Consider the following 12,907-nt stretch of genomic DNA (forward strand, 5'->3'; position numbering starts at 1 on the left):
ATGAAATCCTGAGCATCCTCTGAGGGAGTGCCACTATATGTAGTAGTGAAAAGCTTGGTGAAATGATCAAGCCTCCACAAAGCACCCACGGACATAGCCGCACCATCACTGGACTGAGCCTCAATACTTGGTTGGGCTGCCACGGCTGGCTGAACTGCTGGAACCTGAGCCTGAGGAGCTACCGGCTCTGGAGTACGAGTATCGGGAGTCTGAACTCCTCCCCAGCCTGAGATGTGGCTGGAGCTACGGGAAGCAAACCTGCTCTAGAAATGCCCTCCATAAAGCCTACCAGTCGGACCAAAGCGTCTTGAAGCACTGAAGTGGCTATGAAACCCTCTGGGACCTGAGCTGGGCCCACTGGAGCCGCTGGAGCTGGAACCCCTTCGTCGTAGTCAACATGAGGCTCCACCTCTGGGACTGCCGCTCGGGGCTGATCTCTGCCCCGGCCTCGGCCTCTGGCACGGACTCGGCCTCGCCCTCTGCCCCTGATAGGAGCTGCTGCTGGGGGCTCGGGCTGCTGCACGGTAGAAGAGGAAGCACATGTCCTCGCCATCTGCGAAAGAATAGAGTGGAAAGACAATCAGTACTTGAGAAACAGAATCGCACGACAAGAATGAACAAGGTGAAGTTTTTCCTAACTCAGTAGCCTCTGCGGGATAAATACAGACGTCTTCGTACCGATCCCTCAGACTCTACCGATCTGTCCGTGAGTTGTGAGACCTAAGTAACCTAGTGCTCTGATACCAACTTGTCACGACCCGGATTTCCCACCATCGGGTGTCGTGATGGTGCCTACTATCGGAGCTAGGCAAGCCAAATGTTTAAAACACCTTTCCTGCTTTCTTTCAACAATATAATAAGTGAGACAAAATCTAGGCGGAAGACTTTAAATTTAAAAACAACTGAAAACCAAAAGTGCAGAAGTTTGAACCAAAATGCTACCCAGAGTTTGGTGTCACTAGCTCACGGACTACTACAGAATGCTACAAACAATGTCTGAAAGGAAAATACATCATGTTTGTTTGATACAAGATAAACAAATGAGAAACATGGAAAGGGACTTCGGCCTGCGAACGCCAGCTAGGCTACCTCGAGAGTCCCTGGACTGAAGATAGCTCCCAAAAGTCCTACTGCTGCTGTCCGAAAGCTGCTCCCTGATCTGTGCACAAAAATGCACAGAGTGCAGCATCAGCACAACTGACCCCATGTGTTGGTAAGTGTCTGGCCTAACCCCGGTGAAGTAGTGACGAGGCTAGACAGGACCTACCACAATTAACCTGTACAGATATATATAACAAGTGCAAGAAAACAATAACAAGATAATACAAAGTAAAGCTGGGAGGGGACATGCTATCGGGGAGTAACAGATAAAAACGAAATATCGGAAATAAACAGAAGAAACTCCGGTTTCCATAATATATATATATATATATATATAGAGGACGGCGTGCCACACGATCCCATAATATCATATATAAGTGGACGGCGTGCCACACGATCCCATAATATCATATATAAGTGGACGGCGTGCCACACGATCCCATAATATCATATATAAGTGGACGGCGTGCCACACTATCCCATAATATCATATATAAGTGGACGGCGTGCCACACGATCCCATAATATCATATATAAGTGGACGGCGTGCCACACGATCCCATAATATCATATATAAGTGGACGGCATGCCACACGATCCCATAATATCATATATAAGTGGAAGAAGTGCCACACGATCCCATAATATCATATATAAGTGGACGGCGTGCCACATGATCCTATAATATCATATATAAATGGACGGCGTGCCACACGATCCCATAATATCATATATAAGTGGACGGCATGCCACACGATCCCATAATATCATATATAATATCTGACTTCATATAATAGACCCCTTCAGGAGAGGATAACAACTCAATACCTTTAACCCAACAAGGGTACAGCTAACAACCAAAAATATCCCGAAAAGGGAGAGTATATATCAGTCTACACATCCCGGCAAGGGAGTACTCACAACACATTCTCTTTTTAAATCACTTCTTCCTCAACTAACACATTCATGTTCGGGCTAACGCTCCAAAAGTACACCAATCACAATTCTACTTCAATCGTTCACATTATATGAAACTCATCAAGTAAACAAGGAGATTGTGTCACATTACTCGAATTAAAAGCAATTAAGACTCACAGTCATGCTAGACTCTGGTGCATAGATAACCGTCACCATGCCTATACACCGTACTCCACATTAGCAAGTAGCAAATAACATCCTAATCTTATTCCCTCAAGCCAAAGTTAGAACAAACACTTACCTCGAATGCTCCAAACTCAACTCACGCTTCTAGTATAGCTTTACCTCTTGATTCCACCACCAATCCGCTCGAATCTAGTCATAAGTTACTCAATCACATTAATAATTACTAAATGGATCAATCCCAATGCATGAAAATAATTTTTACAAGGTTTTTCCCAAAAAGGTCAAAAACACCCCCGGACCCACGTGGTCGAAACTCGAGGTTCGGACCAAAACCCGGTTACCCATTCTCCCACGAATCCAAATATATGCTTTGTTTTGAAATCGGACCCCAAATTGAGGTCCAAGTCCTCAATTTGTAGAAAACTTAGGTTCTACCCAAAACACCCAATTTCCCCCATGAAAATCTTTGATTTGAATTTGAAATCATGTTAAAAGATGTCAAGGAATAAAGAATTTAAGTTAGAAATCACTTACCAATCGTTTTGGAGAAGAAAAGTTGTTTGGAAAATCGCCTCTTAGGTTTTGGGTTTTTGAAAAGTGGAAAAATGATTGAAATTCCCGAATTTATACATTTTGCAGGGGGCTGGCGCGGACCGCACAGAAATGCACCGCGGCCGCGCCGAGGGAGGGGAGAAGTGGGCTCCCTCTGATCCCACCCAGCGCGGACCGCACTGATTTGGTGCGCGGCCGCACTGGTCGACCCTCTGAACCCCACCACGCGGACCGCACAGAAAAGCACTGCGGCTGCGTGGCTGCCAGCGCGGACCGCGCGGAAATGGCCGCGGCCGCGCTGGGCCTGCAACATCTGAACCTGTATATTTTTCTAAGTCTAAGACCTCCCAGGCCCTACTCAAAACTCACCCGAGCCCTCGGGGCTCCAAACCAAACATTCATATGATCTCGAAAATACCTTACGGACTTACTCGTGCGATCAAATCGCCAAAATAACATCATATACATAGGATCAAGCCTCAAAATACATGATTTTCTTTCAACTTTCATAAAAACTCAAATTCCCCATTTTAAGTCCGAAACACGTCATATGACGTCCGTTTTTAGCCAAACTTTACAGATAGTGCTTAAAACATATTTAAAACTCGTACCGGGCTTCGGAACCAAAATACGAGCCCGATACCACAGTTTTCTAATCAATTTTCTTCTTCATTTTCCTTAATAAATTTCAGAAAATAATTTCACACAAAAATTCATTTCTCGGGCTTGGGACCTCGTAATTTGATTCTGGGTACACGCCCAAGTCCCATATTTTTCTACGGACCCTCCGAGACCGTCGAATCACAGGTCCGGGTCTATTTTACCCAAAATGTTGACCGAAGTCAATATTATGCATATTAATATCAAAATTCATCAAAATTTTCACAAAATTCGCATATTCTAACATAAAAACTTTCCGGCTACGCGCCCGAACTGTGCACGCAAATCGAGGCAACTAAAAGCGAGGTTTTCAGGGCCTCGGAAGCACGGAACTAGGAAGAATTACGGTGATGAAAGGTTTCTCGTCACAACAGCTCTATTTGAAGAAGAGGCCATATTAAAAGTCCTATTAAAGATAAGATCACACTGCATTAGGGACATGTACATGATGCATATGCACACATAATACAATAAATTAAATTAAACAATTATGCAAAAATTTATAAACTCTTAGTCATTTTCAAGATAGGAAATAACAACAAATACTAGGTACTATCACAACAAAACAAATCCTAGAATTACAAACTGTGGCTCTGATACCAAAACTTGTAGCAACCCCTTTGGGAGGGTACTACTTAGGAAACAAATCTAATTTCTTACTTATAAAATATTAAAAGAGATATTAATAAAAATATTCAGAATAATTTTAGTAGCGGAAGTAGGCCCATGCGAAAAGGTTCAAAGTGCAACATATTTTTTTTTTTTTGAAAATACACCATAATTTCATTTTAAATGAAATACAATATCAAAATATTAACATATGGTGATATAACCCTTCTTGATTAATCAAGAGATTAAAGCAACTTCCTAACAGATTTATACAATCATTCAAAATCACTATAAGTTTGTATTGTACATAAATTTTAAACTATCGGGTAAAAAAAAGAAACTAGTTTTCTCCTTTTCTACATATTTACAAGACAAAGTGTAAATTCAGCATATTACAAGACTTGAGTTATTAAAACACCCTAATACAATAAAATAGGTTACAAATTCAAGTTACAATATTTTGGTCTTTAAAATCCAACAAGCCTCCAAATAACATAAGTGTGACATATATATATATATATATATATATATATACGTATGTATATATCCTGTATATCCTGTATATCCTGTATATCATGTACATGTCCCAAAACTATGCAAACCAAGGTGCATATGCAAATGTGATCTCCATAAATTCTCCCCAAAAGACTACTTCACCTTGGCCATCTTCAGATTTCATCCCGAACATTTCCTACGATAGAAAACAACTATCGCTAAGCATAAAGCTTAGTGGTGTATAAACTTTAGGCTTGGAGTCATTAAATTCTCCAATTCCCCTTTTCAGTCATAGTTAGCTCAATTTAACATAATTTAAAACAAGTGAACAAATATATCAAACATATCAATATCAAACTTTGAAGTGTTTCCAAATATCAATAACAATGTTCAAGAGTCTAGAAAGTGTATACTATCAATTTAAGAGAGTATACCAAATATCCATTTTTCGCCCAATATGTACGTCATGCCATCACACTAAGCATAATCAGATATCAAGATGGACCGAAGCCCCAAATCAAGTAGGGTCAAAACCCAATAGACAAGAGAATCAAGAACCATATTAAAAATGGCTTCCTAGTTCGTACTTAACACGGACAAGTTCCATAATTCAAGACGAACTACAAATCCAAAGTCAACATGGCAAAAGATCCGAATCAAGAGGCATGCCAAGATGAGTGACAAAGTCACTGCCACAAGAAGGACAGAGTCCCAACAAGAACGCAAAATGATCAAACAATTACGAATGGACGATTTAGCAAATATCTTACAATACTTGATATAGTACGAATATAACAATATATATTGAAGCCAAGAAAAATAAAATATCAAGTTATTTCAACATATTCCAACAAGAAAAAAGAGTACAAGTTTATACACAAACCTTGGTGTTTTACCACGAAACAGTTCAATCACAACTTGGGGACGTTCGAATCGTCTACGCCGTAAACAAACCAAATCTGTCCACTTCCTCAAACACTTCCCCTTTGATTTTTTTCAAGGGTTTATATACCTTAAATACATAATCAAGTATCTAAATAAGTTCAGTGATTTAGCAAGTCAAACTAAATATGATATTGGTGAAAATTACCCAAAAACGTTTGAAACCGAAATTCTGGACAGTATCACTGTTCCGAGTTGTGACTCAGTTTTGAAGATCTACACGGGTACACTAGACTTTCTGGTCTTCACAAAAGTTGTAGATCTATGTCTTACCATTTCAGAACATCTTGAATCACCTCCATATCAATTTTGAATAAAATGTTATGCTAAAATGACTAACAGTAGTACATGGAGTATTTCTAAAACTGGAAATCTGGACAGCACATGCCCTGTACTTTCTGATCATTTTTCAGATAAATACCAACAAAACTAGATTATGGTTCCTTCAGAAGAGTTATAGATTTATGAAATACCTTTCCATAAAGTCCTAGATCACTTAAATTGGAGCTCTTTACAAAAAGATATGTAGAAAATTTTAGTAGGTGTCTAGTATAAAAACGAGTTTAGAAACTTACCAACATGAGCAACTTGATCTTCACCAAAAACGAAATTTGCTTGTTGATTTAGTAGAAATCCATGTTTTTTTTTCATGAAACTTCAGATTTTCAAGTTTCTACGGAGGAGAGAGAGAGAGAGAGAGAGAGAGAGAGAGAGAGAGAGAGAGAGAGAGAGAAGGAGAGATAGATAGAAAGAGAGAGATGGATAGATATGAAATAAAATGGTTACCCAACTACTAAATATTCTTAGATAAATACAAAAGGTTGAAAATCAAAACTTAATTATATATTATATTTAATAACAACTAGTCAAAATAATATTAAGTGTTACATATAACAACATCATGAAACTTCATTGCCAATATTAACACAACCTAAAGTAAGAAATTTTCATATATTGACCATTTCACATTTAGGAAGTGCAAAGTAAATATTTCCTCGTTATAAAAATGCTCAATCAAGAATGCAAATATTATAAAAAAAAATTGGGGTGTTACAGTAGCTCGTTGTCTACTTCCATTATTGGAATGCAAAGTAAATATTTCCTCGTTATCAGCAAAAGGTTCTGAATCTATCGCATATGCAAGAGATTGTTTGAATGTTGTAGATTCTGAAGGTTGTATTTTTTCGATTATGAAATGGCAATTCTTGTAGGGTGAATCAGTTGTAAGCAAATATATACAGGTACTGAGTTCTTCATCTGAAGTTACAAGCATTCCTTTGCTTGTATTTAGTTTGATATCAAACAACACTTTTAGTGCATATCTGGTTGAATCAATATTTGTAACTTCACTAATTTTCTTCAGGAAAGTATTGAATGATATGTGCTTATTAAGTAGAACAAGTTTTGTTTCATGATCCAAGTATTTGAAATCAGGAGTCCAACTCCCATTGAAAGTTATAACAACGCAAATCGAACTCATCCTGCAGATTCATGTTTAGTGGCAAGTATTAGGAAAGTGAAGAGAAGAATTTTTAGGTTGTTTGTGCTGAAATTTTTACAAATGAACTAAATCACTTAGGCATTTTCTGCTGAAATTGTTTGGAAAAAGATGTATGACATAATTAATGAATGTTGCACAGAAAACTTCAGCTTATTAAGTGCAGAAGTTTTTAGAAATAAGCTTAATAACTTCAGCATATCAGCTGATGTTTTTTTGAAAAAGCTATATGACAGGGATTCATGAATGCAGGGACAACAACTTCAGCTCATTAAGTGCTGAAGATTTTAGAAATGAACTAAATAACTTCAGCACATTGGGCTGAAGTTTTAGCAAATGAATTCAACAAATTTGAGCATGTTTCAGCATTAATTGTATAATATACAGGAGTAACCTACACAATTAAAATAGTAATTATATTGCATTGGGGGTATGTGTTAGTGTAATAATTACATTCCTATCACATTCATGCACGTTTTTCATTAGACAACGTTTAAAATTCCTCTTTGCCTTTTCATATACCATGCAAAAGTTTTTTCCCCCTATATAAGCACGCTATTCCTTGTGAGTTTATTCACTCAAACACATAGATTTTAGCAGACATAAAATACAAAAAGGAGAAAAATGGATGCTGTCATCAGGCAAATAGTGGAAGAAATCAAGCAAGACATTATAGAGGCTTTTGAGCTGAAACTGGATGAGCTCATAGACAAGTACGACAGGGAGCTGGAAGAAATTAACAGCAAGCTTGATACGCTTGTGATGTATGCAAGATTTGATAATCTTGCTGATGAAGATGCTCGTCCATCTGGTAGTGACGACGACGACGATGATGATGATATGGACGATTAGTTTTTCTTTTTGTTATTTATATTATTTTGTTATATATGTAATTTAATATATCTTTTTGATGTTTAATGAAATGTTCAGTTTTTGTTTTAATTTTTTTCTGCGTTTTTTTAATATTAATTCTATTCAAACTCGAAAAATAGCAGAGGAAATGAACTATATAACTTCAGCAGGAATTAACAAAAACTAATCCGAATATTAAGCATTTTTGGTATGAAGTTTTTTCAAAAAATAATAATAAAATACACAGTGCTTGATGAAAACTTCAAGCATGAACTAAAAATTCTTTTTAAACTTAGAAAATAACAGAACAATTAACAAAAACTTATCCGAAAATTACATATTGCACGACAAAATATTAAGCATTTTTAGCAGATGAACTAAAAAAACTTCAGCATACAAAAAATTATATGAAAAATGTTTTACATATTCCTGAAAACATAAGCATTTTTTGGTATGAAGTTTTTCCAAAAAATGATAATAAAATACATAGTGCAGGAGTAAAACTTCAGCTCCTCCTGCTGAAGTTTTTAAATATTAACTAAAAAACTTAAGCACCTATGCCAAAGTTTTTTCTGCAATATGAAATTTTAATTTATATTTTTATTTTTTACCCAGTGTAGGAGGAAAACTTCAGCTCCTCCTGCTGAAAATTTTAAATATTAACTAAAAAACTTCAGCGCTTATGCCGAAGTTTTTTGTGCATTATGAAATTTTAATTTATGTTTTATTTTTTTGGTATGAAGTTTTTCCAATAAATGATAATAAAATACATAGTGCAGGAGGAAAACTTCAGCTCCATTAGTCGAAGTTTTTACAGATTAACTAAAAAAACTTCGACACTTGTGCCAAAGTTTTTGTGCAATATGAAATTTTATTTTATGTTTTATTTTTTACCCAGTGTAGGAGGAAAATTTCAGCACCTATGCCGAAGTTTTTTATGCAATATAAAATTTTAATTGATATTTTATTTTTTTTACCCAGTGTAATAGGAAAACTTCAGCACCTATGCCGAAGTTTTTTGTGCATAGGTGTTTTAAATATTAAAACACTCATATAATATTTTAATATAATTTTTTCTTCGTTGTGTTATTTACCAGCTTGTTTTGTTGATTTTTTTAGATATGAACTAAATAACTTCAGCTTGTTTCAGTATATTTGTCGGATTAGAATGTTAGAATTCATCGTCAAATAGATTTAGAATGCAAATTCAACATATCAGGGAAGTTCGTCAAACAACTTCAATTAATCAATCAGAAAACATATAATTCAAAAACTATTTTGAATTCTGGAGATGAATTTGAATACTTACAATGTATTTGAATTTGAATTTGGAATTTGAATCTGGTTGCGAGAGGCGATCTCAGGAGAGACGAACTGATGGAGGAGATACGGAGGAGATACGGAGGAGATCTGGAATTTGAATATGGGTATGCTTGATGCAACTTTTATATGTTTTGGAAGGGGTATAATGATCATATTATTACGGATTTTTTGTTAGTTGGTTACGAGATCAATAATTTTTAAAAATATGGTATAGGTTAAAAGATGGCATAAAAATAAGGTACGACTGCAAATCGCCCCACATTTGTGGTATGTGGGCTGATCCATTTTCTTCACCATCCAAGTAGACTCGAACTCGAACTTAGGATCTTATTATATGTATACGATTAAATTTAATTTAATTTTATGCATATATACATAGTTCCATCCAAGAAAAATGATTTCATTTGAATTCATAGAACTCGCTCTTGATCTGCCTCCGCCCTTCGCATGTCCGTGTATCGTTTAGAGGAATTTTCAAAAACTGCTATTGTTTAGTGGCTATTAACTTCCTATAGCTACCATATACATAATTACTTCCTATAACTACTATTCAGTTGTTACGGTAGTGTATTCGATGTATTCGCGCTGAAAAGCCGCCTAAAATTAGGGCATTCCAACTGTACGCACATATATTCATATGTATTTGCGTCATATATTCATGAATGCAGTAACGACAATCACCTTAAAAATAGATATGTCCAGCTGTTTAATAGTGGAAATAATATTAATTAGCGGGATACACTCCTAATATAACTCAACAAAATCAATTCTAACATGCCTCATTATCAATCCAATTAATTAGAATGATTTTCAGTTGTACATAACTGTTGTATTATTGTTGTATTTAGTATATTTTACTTTATTTTCACTGTACTTTAAAATTAACTGTATTCACTGTTTATATTATTGTTGTATTCAGTATATTTCATTGGTTGTATTCAATATATTTCTATTTGTATTCAGTATATTTTACTGTGTTTTAAAATTAAATATATTCACTGTTTATATTTTGTTCTATTTTAATATTTGTGTTCAGTGTATTTCAATGTATATATCATGTATTCATGCATGAATACAGATGTATTAAGCTGTATTGAAAAAATACAAACCATCAAAATACATAAATGCAAGCAAAAAATAATGTATTTATGCAAAAATAATGTATTTGAGTGAATTTGTACAGAATACAATGTATTTATATCATTGTATGTGACTAAATAACAAAGGAGAGAAGAAAGTTCGTCGGAGATGGCGCTTTCCGGCCAAGCAAAATATTGTATACATTGTATTAAAATTAAGATGGAGACGAACAAAAACCCTGGCCCTCGAATCTTCCCCGGCGTAAAAAAATATTGCAGTATCCGTGTAGAGGAATTCATTGCAATATCCGACGTAGAAGAAAGCCATTATCTCTTTCTTTCTAATATTGAAGTAAAAAATTCATTGCATATATAGGACTTGCAGAAGAGATCCATTGCGTAGAAGAAAGCCGCTATCTCATAAGAGAGAAGGAAGAGAGAGAGAAAGAAGAAAAATCGCGAGAGAGAATCGCGTGTTAATTGAAAGAAAGAGAGAAGAAAATCATAAATAGCGTATTTCATGCCTCAATTGTAGTATATACCATAAATACATATTTTGCTATAAAATATAAAAGGTAACTACAGAAAATAATATTGTAAAATAATTTTGGTTTATAATAAATAGGGTGTATACCTTTACTATAGAAGATAAAATTTTCTATCATTTATTCTCATCGACGACTTCTTAAGAACAAAGGAATCCAGAAGAAAAGAGTGTTAGCTTTATATAAGTACTTTTTTATACTCTATTTGGTTGAGAAAAATAAAAAAATTATCTTTTCTAACCTTTTGTCATTTTAGTATTCTACACTTTTAGGAACTTTTCATATAAATATGAATTAGTACAATTTAAGAAAAATATGGAAATTCTATTCTAATCTAGAAGAATTAACTTAAATAGTTGTTCACCCAATCAGTTAATTTAAAATAAGCCGGTGAATGTGATTGTTTATATAATTGATGCATAATATGTTTAATGGTGTATTATTAGTGTATAGTCTATGTATATCTGCTAGAGAAAGTATACAGTAAATTTGACCGACTATTTATGTAAAGATTCCTAGTATACAGTAAGAAATATTGGCATCCTATAACAACCCATAACAGGAATTGACAATTTTTTAACCTCATATTAGATTTGGCAAAGATAGATCCAAACAATTAGCATTATATAGCCAAATCCTAAAAAAACCCTACTCCCTTTTATATTTTCTCTAAAAAAAACTACACGCTTATTTTGGCTTCCCTCCCTCTTTCTCTCCTTGTATTTCTTCTCCTATCTCTTCTCTTTTGCTCTCATAGTTTAGCAAAATTCTTGCAAATTATGCAAAAAAAAAAAATAGTGGGATGAAAAGGTAAGGTTGATCTCACATCAGAGAATATCAGAAGCAAAAACTAAGAGAGAAAAATATATTTCAATTTTGTTTTCTTCTCTTTTTTTTTTTTGGTTGGATTGAATGAGTGGGTGTGATTGAAATTGGTTGAAAATACCTAAACGAGGGTATATACAAAATTTGAGTAAGATTAGTAAAAACCAAGAGAGAAAAAATATATTTCAACTTTGTTTTTCTTCTCTCTTTATTTTTTTTTTGTTGGATTGAATGAGTGGGTGGGTGTGATTGAAATTGGTTGAAAATACTTAAACGAGGATATATACAAAATTTGAGCAAGATTAGAAGTGATTTAGACTAGTTTCGGGCAAAATATTAGGCCTAAAAATCCAACTGCAACATGTGTATATCGTGTACATCAGTGTATATCACACACAAGTTTTTAAGGACGTCTGCGTATATCACTTTGTATATCGGTATACAACATAATTTGTTTATGGACGCCTGTGTATATCACATTGTATATCGTATATATAACACAAATTTTCATGGATACACATATATACATCATATACATGAGATATCGCTAATGTACATAAAGATATACACGGGTTACAATAGGGGATACACATATGGAGTCGTCTTGAACTTGAGTTTTCAATCTGAAATGTGTTATACATAGAAGAAAAATAAAATTTTAATAATATTTTTGTTATACACATTATTAATATGTTATACACTGTGATATACAAATAATATAATTATTAATTATTGATCAAAAAAGGAAAATAATTTTTTTGATATAGCATGTTTAAGCAAGTTCTAATATATAAAAATAATAAATATAATTGTTGGAGTAAATAATATTTTAGTATACAAAGAAAATTAATGGTTGATATACATAAAGAAGAAAAATAAACTTATGATATCTATTTTGGTATACATATGTCCGATGTGCTATACACTGTGATATACAGATAAAACAATATTTTTATTGTGATATACATTGGTATAAAGACATCAATAACTATATATATAATTTTATATTATTGATATACAAAAATAATATTATTTATATACAAAGAATAAAAATAAAATTTTAATACACATGTTGGTATAGACAAAGAATAAGAAAAAAAGTCGTGATATACATATTGTTATTGTGATATACATTTATTGGCTATTTTCTGCCAATTATATGGATATGTTATTATACCATGCCAAAACCCCGTTAATTTAACGGCTATTTGTTTAAAGATCCCTTTAATCTATTGGACTAATGAAACCTTTCCTAACCTTTTATTGGGCTCAGGTATATGGCCCAATAAACCACAAAGTTCTAGTACCCAAATATTTAAGCA

The sequence above is a fragment of the Nicotiana sylvestris genome, chromosome 8 (genome assembly GCF_000393655.2).
Source record: "Nicotiana sylvestris chromosome 8, ASM39365v2, whole genome shotgun sequence".
NCBI lineage: Eukaryota > Viridiplantae > Streptophyta > Magnoliopsida > Solanales > Solanaceae > Nicotiana > Nicotiana sylvestris.